Genomic DNA, 11,411 nt, shown 5'->3' on the forward strand with positions numbered 1-11,411 from the left:
TTTGTAGCCATGCATGGTTTTCAGGTTCTGCGGATTCTGCGGGAAAATAAATTGTACGCCAAGCTGGAGAAATGTCTTTTTATGGTATCGGAGATTCAATTTCTGGGTTTTCTCCTCTCTGCTTCTGGTTTTCGCATGGATCCGGAGAAGGTCCGTGCTGTACTTGAGTGGGAGCTTCCTGAGAATCAGAAGGCATTGATGCGCTTTCTGGGTTTTGCGAACTATTACAGAAAGTTCATTTTGAATTATTTCTCTGTTGTCAAACCCCTCACTGACATGACAAAAAAGGGGGCGGATTTTTCCTCTTGGTCGGAGGAGGCGCTTGCAGCTTTTTCTAAGATTAAAGAGAGTTTTGCGTCTGCTCCCGTCTTGGTGCATCCCGATGTTTCCTTACCTTTTATTGTTGAGGTGGATGCTTCCGAGGTGGGTGTGAGTGCGGTTTTGTCCCAGGGCTCTTCTCCTGCCAAATGGCGACCCTGTGCCTTTTTCTCTAAAAAACTCTCCCCGGCAGAGAAAAACTATGATGTGGGAGATAGGGAGTTGTTGGCCATCAAGTTGGCTTTCGAGGAATGGCGCCATTGGTTGGAGGGGGCCAGGCACCCTATCACCGTTTTTACCGACCATAAGAATCTGGCATACTTGGAGTCGGCCAGGCGTATGAATCCGAGACAGGCCAGATGGTCTCTGTTCTTCTCCAGATTCAATTTTGTCGTTACATTCCGCCCTGGGATCAAAAATGTGAAGGCTGATGCTCTCTCTCGCTGTTTTCCGGGAGGAGGAAACTCTGAGGACCCGGGTCCCATTTTGGCGGAGGGGGTAGTTGTTTCTGCTCTATATTCTGATTTGGAGGCCGAGGTCCAGGCTGCCCAGACTGAGGCACCTGCCCGTTGTCCTTCTGGGAAGTTGTTTGTGCCTCCTGAGCTACGTCACAAACTCTTCAAGGAGCATCATGATACTGTTCTTGCTGGTCACCCCGGGAGTAGAGCCACAGTAGATCTCATTGCTCGGAGATTTTGTTGGCCGGCTCTTCGTAAGTCGGTGGAGGGTTTTGTGGCTGCTTGTGAGACGTGCGCTCGCGCTAAGGTCCCTCGTTCACGGCCTTCAGGTTCCCTTCTCCCGTTACCCATACCTTCCCGTCCTTGGACACACCTGTCCATGGACTTTATCACGGATCTTCCTCGTTCCTCAGGTAAGTCAGTGATCCTGGTGGTGGTGGACCGTTTTAGCAAGATGGCTCATTTCGTACCTTTCCCTGGTTTACCCAATGCTAAAACGTTGGCGCAAGCTTTTGTCGACCATATTGTTAAATTGCATGGCATTCCCTCTGATATTGTTTCCGATAGAGGCACGCAGTTTGTGTCCAGATTCTGGAAGGCTTTCTGCTCTCGCCTGGGGGTTCGGCTGTCCTTCTCTTCTGCTTTTCACCCGCAGTCGAATGGTCAGACTGAGCGCCTCAATCAGAATCTGGAGACATATTTGCGCTGTTTTGTGGCAGAGAACCAGGAGGATTGGTGTTCATTTCTCCCTCTTGCTGAGTTTGCTCTGAACAACCGTCGTCAGGAATCTTCTGATAAGTCACCATTCTTTGGTGCATATGGGTTCCATCCGCAGTTTGGGACATTCTCGGGAGGGGCTCCTTCTGGTTTACCTGAGGAGGAGAGATTTTCCTCGTCTTTGTCTACCATTTGGCAAAAGATCAGAGTAATCTTAGAAAGATGAGTGAGAAGTATAAGCGTGTGGCTGATAAGAGACGTGTGCCTGGTCCGGACCTGAATGTGGGTGATCTGGTGTGGTTGTCTACAAGAAATATTAAACTGAAGGTTCCCTCCTGGAAATTGGGTCCCAAGTTTATTGGGCCTTATAAAATCTTGTCAGTCATCAATCCTGTTGCCTTCCGTCTTGATCTTCCACGGGTTTGGAAGATTCATAATGTATTTCACAGATCTCTCTTAAAACCATATGTCCAGCCCACGGTACCCTCCTCTTTGCCTCCTCCTCCGATTTTGGTTGATGGCAATCTGGAGTTTGAGGTTTCCAGAATTGTGGACTCTCGCATTGTCCGCGGTTCTCTTCAGTACCTCGTTCATTGGAAGGGTTATGGTCCTGAGGAGAGGATGTGGGTTCCGGTGTCGGACATTAAAGCCACTCGCCTCATCAGGGCATTTCATAGGGCTCATCCTGAGAAGGTGGGTCCTGGGTGTCCGGAGTCCACCCGTAGAGGGGGGGGGTACTGTCACTACCAGAGCTTTGAGACGTTCTCACAGCTGTTTCTCCACCCCTGTGATGATGTCGCTACTAGAGCTTGGAGGAGTTCTCACTGCTCTGTTTCTCCGCCCCTGTGATGAGGTCTTTACTTCCTGTTTCCTTCCTCCCAGCTGTTCCTCCTCTGTTTGATTTCTCTGCCTTTAAATCACCCCTCCTCCTTTGTAGGGAGCAGATTATATTTCTCATTTGAGTTGTATCTCTTGCTTGAGTATCTTCACTTGTGGGCTATCATTTCACTGGACCTGTGTTCTGCTGCAGCAAGTACTCCGGATATTGCCAGCTGTCTTTGGATCTGTCTTCATGGCTGCTGCAGCTCCTTCAGCTAAGTGTGCAGACATTGTAGTGTTTCTGTTTGTTTTCTGACTGGATCCGAGGCGACCCCGGGGCCGTCCATATACTGAGCAGGGCACCGGTGGCCGTGCCCCTTCCACTATTGTAGGGGTTACAGTGGTCATCAGTCTTAGGTACGCGGGCATGCCTCGTTCCACCATTTGGATCCGGGCATGTGCTTAGCAGCATAGGGAGAGCTTTGAGGGTCTGACAGGGGTCACCCTTTATCCTCCCTAGTTTGGGTCCGGTCAGTAGCTCTATTTACTGTGTATGCTCTTGTTGCTCACATACAGCCGTGACACAAGCACTTCTGATTATAGATTCTTTCCTATTCTCTCCCTCACGGCAGCAGCATCCTCTCCCTACAGGGAGTAACAGCAGAGTGACGTGCAGCGCTACGTGACTCCAGCTTATATAGAGGCTAGGTCACATGCTGCACTGGCCAATCACAGCCATGCCATTAGTAGGCATGGCTGTGATGGCTTCTAAGGGCATAGAGTTAAACGCTTGTTTATTGGCTGCAGCCTTTCAAAAAGCGCCATATAATAGCCGAACACCGAAACCAAACTTTTACTGAAATGTTCGGGTTCGTGGTCCAAAAATTCTAAAGTTCGGTACAAACCCGAACTTTACAGTTCGGGTTCGCTCAACCCTGGTAGTGAGGTAAATGAGCCTTTGTAAGGGGGAGCCTGGAGGGTTGCTTTAAAAACTGCTTTCAAACTCAAGCGCTACTGATTCTAGAATGCATAATGCATATTCCGGGTCAGTTATGATCCTGTGACACAGTATTGCATAAGCATGTTATCTCTTCTACCTATATCTGGAGCCTTCTATGTAAATATACTTTTATATAATATTTCACAAGCTTCACTCTGTGGTAGGAAAGGAAGGGAAAGGTCGTAAGCAGGGAAGAAGGTCTATGTGCAATCTGCAAAGAATATGATGTGATTTACAATGCGGTAGGATTTTGTAGGTTATTGTGTGCAGTGTGAATGGAAAAATATGGTTTGAAAAATATAGGTTTAAGTGTAACTGTCATATTTTTTTTTATTTGCTAGTCTAGTATTAGAGCTAGGCATGTATACCTGAGTTAGGCCTCCTGCACACGACCGTATTTTTTTGCGGTCCGCAAAAACGGGTTCCGTTTTCCCGTGATCCGTGACCGTTTTTTCGTCTGTGGGTCTTCCTTGATTTTTGGAGGATCCACGGACATGAAAAAAAAGTCATTTTGGTGTCCGCCTGGGCGTGCGGAGCCAAACGAATCAGTCCTGAATTACAATGCAAGTCAATGGGGACGGATCCGTTTGACGTTGACACAATATGGTGCAATTTCAAACGGATCCGTCCCCCATTGACTTGCAATGTAAAGTCAGGAGTTAATATACCATAGGATCGGAGTTTTCTCCAATCCGATGGTATATTTTAACTTGAAGCGTCCCCATCACCATGGGAACGCCTCTATGTTAGAATATACCGTCGGATTTGAGTTACATCGTGAAACTCAAATCCGACAGTATATTCTAACACAGAGGCGTTCCCATGGTTAGAATATACTAAAAGAACTGTGTACATGACCGCCCCCCTGTAGTGCAGCCCCCCCCCTGTAGTTAACACATTGGTGGCCAGTGCGGCCGCCCCCCCCCCTCCCCTGTAGTTAATTCATTGGTGGCTAGTGGGCCCCCCTCCCTCCCCTGTAGTTAACTCGTTGGTGGCCAGTGGGCCCCCCCTCCCTCCCCTGTAGTTAACTCGTTGGTGGCCAGTGGGCCCCCCTCCCTCCCTTGTAGTTAACTCGTTGGTGGCCAGTGGGCCCCCCTCCCTCCCCTGTAGTTAACTCGTTGGTGGCCAGTGGGCCCCCCTCCCTCCCCTGTAGTTAACTCGTTGGTGGCCAGTGGGCCCTCTCCCCTCCCTCCCCCTCCTAATTAAAATCTCCCCCCCTATCATTGGTGGCAGCGGAGAGTACCGATCGGAGTCCCAGTTTAATCGCTGGGGCTCCGATCGGTAACCATGGCAACTAGGACGCTACTGCAGTCCCGGTTGCCATGGTTACTTAGCAATTTGTAGAAGCATTATACTTACCTGCGAGCTGCGATGTCTGCGTCCGGCCGGGAGCTCCTCCTACTGGTAAGTGACAGGTCTGTGCGGCGCATTGCTTAATGACCTGTCACTTACCAGTAGGAGGAGCTCCCGGCCGGACGCAGACATCGCAGCTCACATGTAAATATAATGCTTCTACAAATTGCTAAGTAACCATGGCAGCCGGGACTGCAGTAGCATCCTGGTTGCCATGGTTACCGATCGGAGCCCCAGCGATTAAACTGGGACTCCGATCGGTACTCTCCGCTGCCACCAATGATAGGGGGGGAGATTTTAATTAGGAGGGGGAGGGAGGGGAGAGGGCCCACTGGCCACCAACGAGTTAACTACAGGGGAGGGAGGGGGGGCCCACTGGCCACCAACGAGTTAACTACAGGGGAGGGAGGGGGGCCGGCCGCACTGGCCACCAACGAGTTAACTACAGGGGAGGGAGGGGGGCCCACTGGCCACCAATGAGTTAACTACAGGGGAGGGAGGGGGGGGGGGGCGGCCGCACTGGCCACCAATGTGTTAACTACAGGGGCGGGGGCTGCCCACTGCTGCCTGGCAGCACCTGCCAGGCAGCAGGGGGCAGTCATGTACACAGTTCTTTTAGTATATTCTAACCTGAAGCGTCCCCATCACCATGGGAACACCTCTGTGTTAGAATACTGAAAACTCAGCTCTGAAAAAGCTTTTATGCAGACGGATCTTCGGATCCGTCTGTATTAAAGTAACCTACGGCCACGGATCATGGACACTGATGTCAATCTTGTGTGCATCCGTGTTCTTTCACGGACCCATTGACTTGAATGGGTCCGTGAACCGTTGTCCGTCAAAAAAAGGTCCTATTTTTTTGACGGACAGGATACACGGATCACGGTCTCGGCTGCAAAACGGTGCATTTTCCGATTTTTCCACGGACCCATGGGTCCGCATCCTATCCGCCAAAAAAACGGATCGGACACGGAAACAAAATACGGTCGTGTGCATGAGGCCTTAGTCTGTCAATGATTGTCAAAAGATCTGTAATTACCATATAATAAAAGCTTTCATTAATGTCCCCTGTCCCTTAACCTCTTAAGGTCCCTGAGATTTTCCATTTCTGCGTTTTCGTTTTTGACTCCCTGCCTTCCAATAGTCCTAACTTTTTTATTTTTCCATTCACATAGCCTTATGAGGGCTTATTTTTTGTGGGACAAGTTGTACTTTCTAATGGCACCATTTACGGTTGCATACCATGTAGTAGAAAGCGGAAATATTTTTTCCAAATGGAGTAGAATTGGGAAAAAACACAATTCTGATAAAGGTTTTTATTTTATTTTTTTACATTGTACCCTATGCGGTAAAATTGACCTGTTATCTTCATTCTCCAGGTCAGTACGGTTACAACGATACCACACTTGCATAATTTTTCTTGCATTTTATGGCCTCTTTCACACTACCGTTTATTTTTTCCGTTTTGCGGTCCGTTTTTTGCGTTCCGTATACGGTTCGTATATGGAACCATTAATTTCAATGGTTCCGCAAAAAAACGGAATGTACTCCATATGCATTCCGTTTCCGTATTTCTGTTCCGTTGAAGATAGAACATGTCCTATTATTGCCCGCAAATCACGTTCCGTGGCTCCATTCAAGTCAATGGGTCCGCAAAAAAAAAACGGAACACATACGGAAATGCATCCGTATGTCTTCCGTATCTGTTCCGTTTTTGCGGAACCATCTATTGAAAATGTTATGCCCAGCCCAATTTTTTCTATGTAATTACTGTATACTGTATATGCCATATGGAAAAATAAAACAGAACGGAAACACAACGGAAACAAAAAAACGGAACAACAGATCCGTGAAAAACGGACCGCAAAACACTGAAATAGCCATACAGTAGTGTGAAAGAGACCGAATACTGAAAAAAAATTAAAACCTTTTCTGACCCCTATAACTTTTTTGTAGTACGGGGCTGGGTGAGGGCTCATTTTTTATGGGACGATCTGTTCTTTTCAGTGATACCAATCACTTTTTGATCACTTTTTATAAAAAAATGGCAAATTGGCAGTTGTTATTTTTTTTTCGTTACGCCATTTGCCGTATGCCATTAGTATTGTTAATTATCATTTTCGCACACGGCAATGCCCATGATGTTTATTTTTTTTATTGGTTAAGTATTTATATTTTAACCCCTTAGGGACCGGGCTCATTTTCACCTTAAGGACCAGGCCATTTTTTGCAAATCTGACCAGTGTCACTTTATGTGTGAATAACTTTAAAATGCTTTTACTTATCAAGGCCATTCTGAGATTGTTTTTTCGTCACATATTGTGACCGGCCGGGCGCTCCTCCTACTGGTAAGTGACAGGTCTGTGCTATAGGCAATGCGCCGCACAGACATTTCACTTACCAGTAGGAGGAGCGCCTGGCCGGTCACAGACAGCGAAGGTAAGTATAATGCTTCTAAAATTGCTAAGTAACCATGGCAACCAGGACTGCTGTAGCGTCCTGGTTGCCATGGTTACCGATCGGAGCCCTAGCGATTAAACTGGGACTCCGATCGTAACTCTCCTCTGCCACCGATGATGGGGGAAGGTGATTTTAATTAGGGGGGGGGAGAGGGGAGGCAGCACTGGCCACCAATGATGGGGGGGGTGATTTTAATTAGGGAGGGGGGAGAGGGGAGGCCGCACTGGCCACCAATGATGGGGGGGTGATTTTAATTAGGGGGGGGAGTGGGGAGGCCGCACTGGCCACCAATGATGGGGGAAGGTGATTTTAATTAGGTGGGGGGGAGAGGGTAGGCCGCACTGGCCACCAATGAATATAATACTGGGGAGAGAGGGAGGGGGGCCGCACTGGCCACCAATGAGTTAAATACAGGGGAGGGAGGGAGGGGGGCCGCACTGGCCACCAATGAGTTAAATACAGGGGAGGGGGGTCTGCCCCCTCCTGCCTGGCAGCACCTGATCTCTTACAGGGGGCTGTGATACGCACAATTAACCCCTCAGGTGCTGCACCTGAGGGGTTAATTGTGCTGATCACAGCCCCCTATAAGAGATCGGGTGCTGCCAGGCAGCAGGGGGCAGTCATGTACACAGTTCTTAGTATATTCTAACTTGAAGCGTCCCCATCACTATGGGAACGCCTCTGTGTTAGAATATACTGTCGGATCTGAGTTTTGACGATCTAACTCAAATCCGATGGTATATTCTAACATAGAGGCGTTCCCATGGTGATGGGGACGCTTCAAGTTAAAATATACCATCGGATAGGAGAAAACTCAGATATACCTATGGTATATTAACTCCTGACTTTACATTGAAAGTCAATGGGGGACGGATCCGTTTGCAATTGCACCATATTGTGTCAACGTCAAACGGATCCGTCCCCATTGACTTGTATTGTAAGTCAGGACGGATCCGTTTGGCTCCGCACGGCCAGGCGGACACCAAAACGACTTTCTTCATGTCCGTGGATCCTCCAAAAATCAAGGAAGACCCACGGAAGAAAAAATGGACACGGATCATGGACCGGGTTTTTGCGGACCTTAAAAAAAAAACGGTCGTGTGCATGAGGCCTAATAGAAACCACCCAAAAATGACCCCATTCTAGAAACTACACCCCTCAAGGTATTCAAAACTGATTTTACAAACGTCGTTAACCCTTTAGGTGTTCCACAAGAGTTATTGGCAAATGGAGATGAAATGTAAGAATTTTAATTTTTGGGCAAATTTTCCATTTTAATACATTTTTTCCAGTAACAAAGCAAGGGTTAACAGCCAAACAAAACTCAATATTTATTGCCCCGATTCTGTAGTTTGCAGAAACACCCCATATGTGGCTGTAAACTACTATACGGGCACACGGTAGGGTGTAGAGGGAAAGGTGTGCTGTGTGGTTTTTGGAAGGCAGATTTTGCTGGACTGTTTTTTTTACACCATGTCCCATTTCAAGCTCCCCTGATGCACCCCAAGAGTAGAAACTCCATAAAAGTGACCCCATTTTGGAAACTACGGGATAAGGTGGCAGTTTTTTTGGGACTATTTTTAGGGTACATATGATTTTTGGTTGCTCTATATTACATTTTTGTGAGGCAAGGTTACCAAAAATAGAAATTCTGAAATTTCATCTCCATTTGCCATAAACTGTTGAGGAACACCTAAAGGGTTAATAAAGTTTGTAAAATCAGTTTTGAATACCTTGAGGGGTGTCGTTTCTTAGATGGGGTCACTTTTATGGAGTTTCTACACTAGGGGTGCATCAGGGGTTCTTCAAATGGGACATGGTGCCAAAAAAAAGGCCATCAAAATCTGCCTTCCAGAAACCATACGGCGTTCCTTTCCTCCTGCGCCCTGCCGTTTGGTTATACAGCAGTTTACGACCACAAATGGGGTGTTTCTGTAAACTGCAGAATCAGGGTAATAAATATTAAGTTTTGTTTGGCTGTTAACCCTTTTGTTACTGGAAAAAACGGTTTAAAATGGAAAATTTGCCCAAAAATAAAAAATTTTGCATCGCTTTTATTTAATTTTTTTGACCGTGTTCATCTGAGGGGTTAGGTCATGGGGTATTTTTATAGAGCAGATTCTTACGGACGCGGCAATACCTAATATGTCTACTTATTTTACATTTATTTAGGTTTTACACTATATTATCCTTTTATAAACAAAAAAAACATTTTAGTATCTCCATAGTCTAAGAGTCCGTTTTTTTGTTTTTTTTTAGCCGATTATCTTAGGTAGGGGCTAATTTTTTGCGGGATGAGAGTTGGTTTTAGTGTCACTATTTTGGGGGGCATATGACTTTTTGATCGCTTGCTATTACACTATTTGTGATGTAAGGTGACAAAAAAAAACCTTTTTTTGCACCGTTTTTATTTTCTTTTTTTGACCGTGTTCATCTGAGGTTTTTATTTTTTATTTTAGTTTTACAAAATAATATTTTTTTTGTGTCTCAAATCTTAAAATTGGGGAAGGGGATTATAAATTTAGTACTCCGTGGAAGTGTGGTACTCCCTGAAGCAACCAATAATGCAGAGGCCCGGATGATCGGGGCAAGTGTCACACTGAGTGGTGGTGTCCTTCCGTATCCCCCTCCTGTGACACACTCTGCACCTTTTTTGGGTCCGTCCCTTCTTTTCAGTATGGGGGACCACACCTGGAAAGTGTTGGCCAGGGACGATCCGGGTGCCTCCAGTTCTTTCCCGATCAGAAAAGATCAGCGCCTTGAGGACTGCCTCATAAAACTGGAGGAATTTCCCTGTGTTGCCAGCGCTCCAGGACAGCACAAAAGAGTTGTACAAGGCAACCTGTACCAAGTAGACCGCAACTTTTTTGTACCATGCCCGGGTTTTGCCCATGGCATTATATGGCTTGAGGACTTGATCAGAGAGATCAACTCCTCCTATATACCGATTGTAGTCGACGATACAATCGGGCTTGAGGACCGTTGCCGTGGTACCTAGCACAGGGGTGATGCCGTTACCGTGATTTATGGACAGTACAAGGACATCCCTCTTGTCCTTATATCTGACCAGCAACAGGTTTCCACTGGTAAGGGCACGGGTCTCACCCCTGGAGATAGGTACCTGGAGGGGGTGGGTAGGGAGGCCACGTTGATTTTTCTGCACTGTCCCACAAGCGGACTGGAACAAGGGGATACTAGTATAAAGTTATCCACGTACAGGTGGTAACCCATATCTAGCAGTGGGTGCATAGGGTCCCACACAAGTTTCCCGCTAACACCCAGAGTGGGGGGACATTCTGGGGATTCAATACGGGAATCTCGCCCCTCGTACACACGAAACTTGTAAGTGTACCCTGAGGTACTCTCACAAAGTTTGTACAGCTTCATGCCATACCTTGCCCGCTTAGAGGGAACATACTGGCGGAAAATGAGTCTCCCCTTGAAAGCAATGAGAGACTCATCAATCGCGACCTCCCTTCCAGGTACATAGGCCTCCAAAAATTTGGCCCAAAAATGATCGATGACTGGCCTGATTTTGTACAGGCGGTCATAGGCAGGATCACCTTGTGGGGGAACATGCTGCATTATCTGCATAATGCAGGCATTTCCGGATGGCCTCAAACCGGGTACGTGTCATGGAGGTACTGTAAAGTGGGGTCTGGTAGAGACTGATGCCTGACACTGGGTTTTTTGACTAGGCCCATGTGCAACACGAGGCCCCAAAACGTCTTCATCTCGGCTGCACTGACCGGAGTCCAGCCACCGGCCCTAACCAAAAAGGAGCCCGGGTGTTGAGCAATGAACTGTTGGGCGAACACGTTCGTTTGCTCTACCATCAGATTCACAAAGTGGTCACTGAAAAAAAGATTAAAATAGTCATATTCAGTGAAGCCTACTGTGGGAATCTGGATTCCTGGTTGACCAACAAAATCAGGAATTGCAGGCTCAAAATGCTCTGGGGTACACCATGCAAGTTCACCGGTAGGGGGCTCCGGTGGACTTAACTGGTGGGCCGGAAAACTAGTACGAGCCCCAGAGCTTCTCGTACTAGTGTGGGCCACAGGGTCCCTAGCATGGCGGTCCCCTTGCTCCGCCTGGTGGCATCTCCGCCGCCTTGGGGGCTCATCATCATCGCTAGATGATGAGGAGGACGTGGATGACAAAAGGAAAGTGGGGTCATCCTCGTCCTCACTGGGGCTCTCGGAGTCGGAGGCAAGCTGGGCGTATGCCTCTTCGGCCGAGAACATCCGGCGGTCCATAGGGGAGTGTGTGTGTGCGTGTGTGGG

Source organism: Bufo bufo, chromosome 6 (genome assembly GCF_905171765.1).
Source record: "Bufo bufo chromosome 6, aBufBuf1.1, whole genome shotgun sequence".
NCBI classification, from domain to species: Eukaryota; Metazoa; Chordata; class Amphibia; order Anura; family Bufonidae; genus Bufo; species Bufo bufo.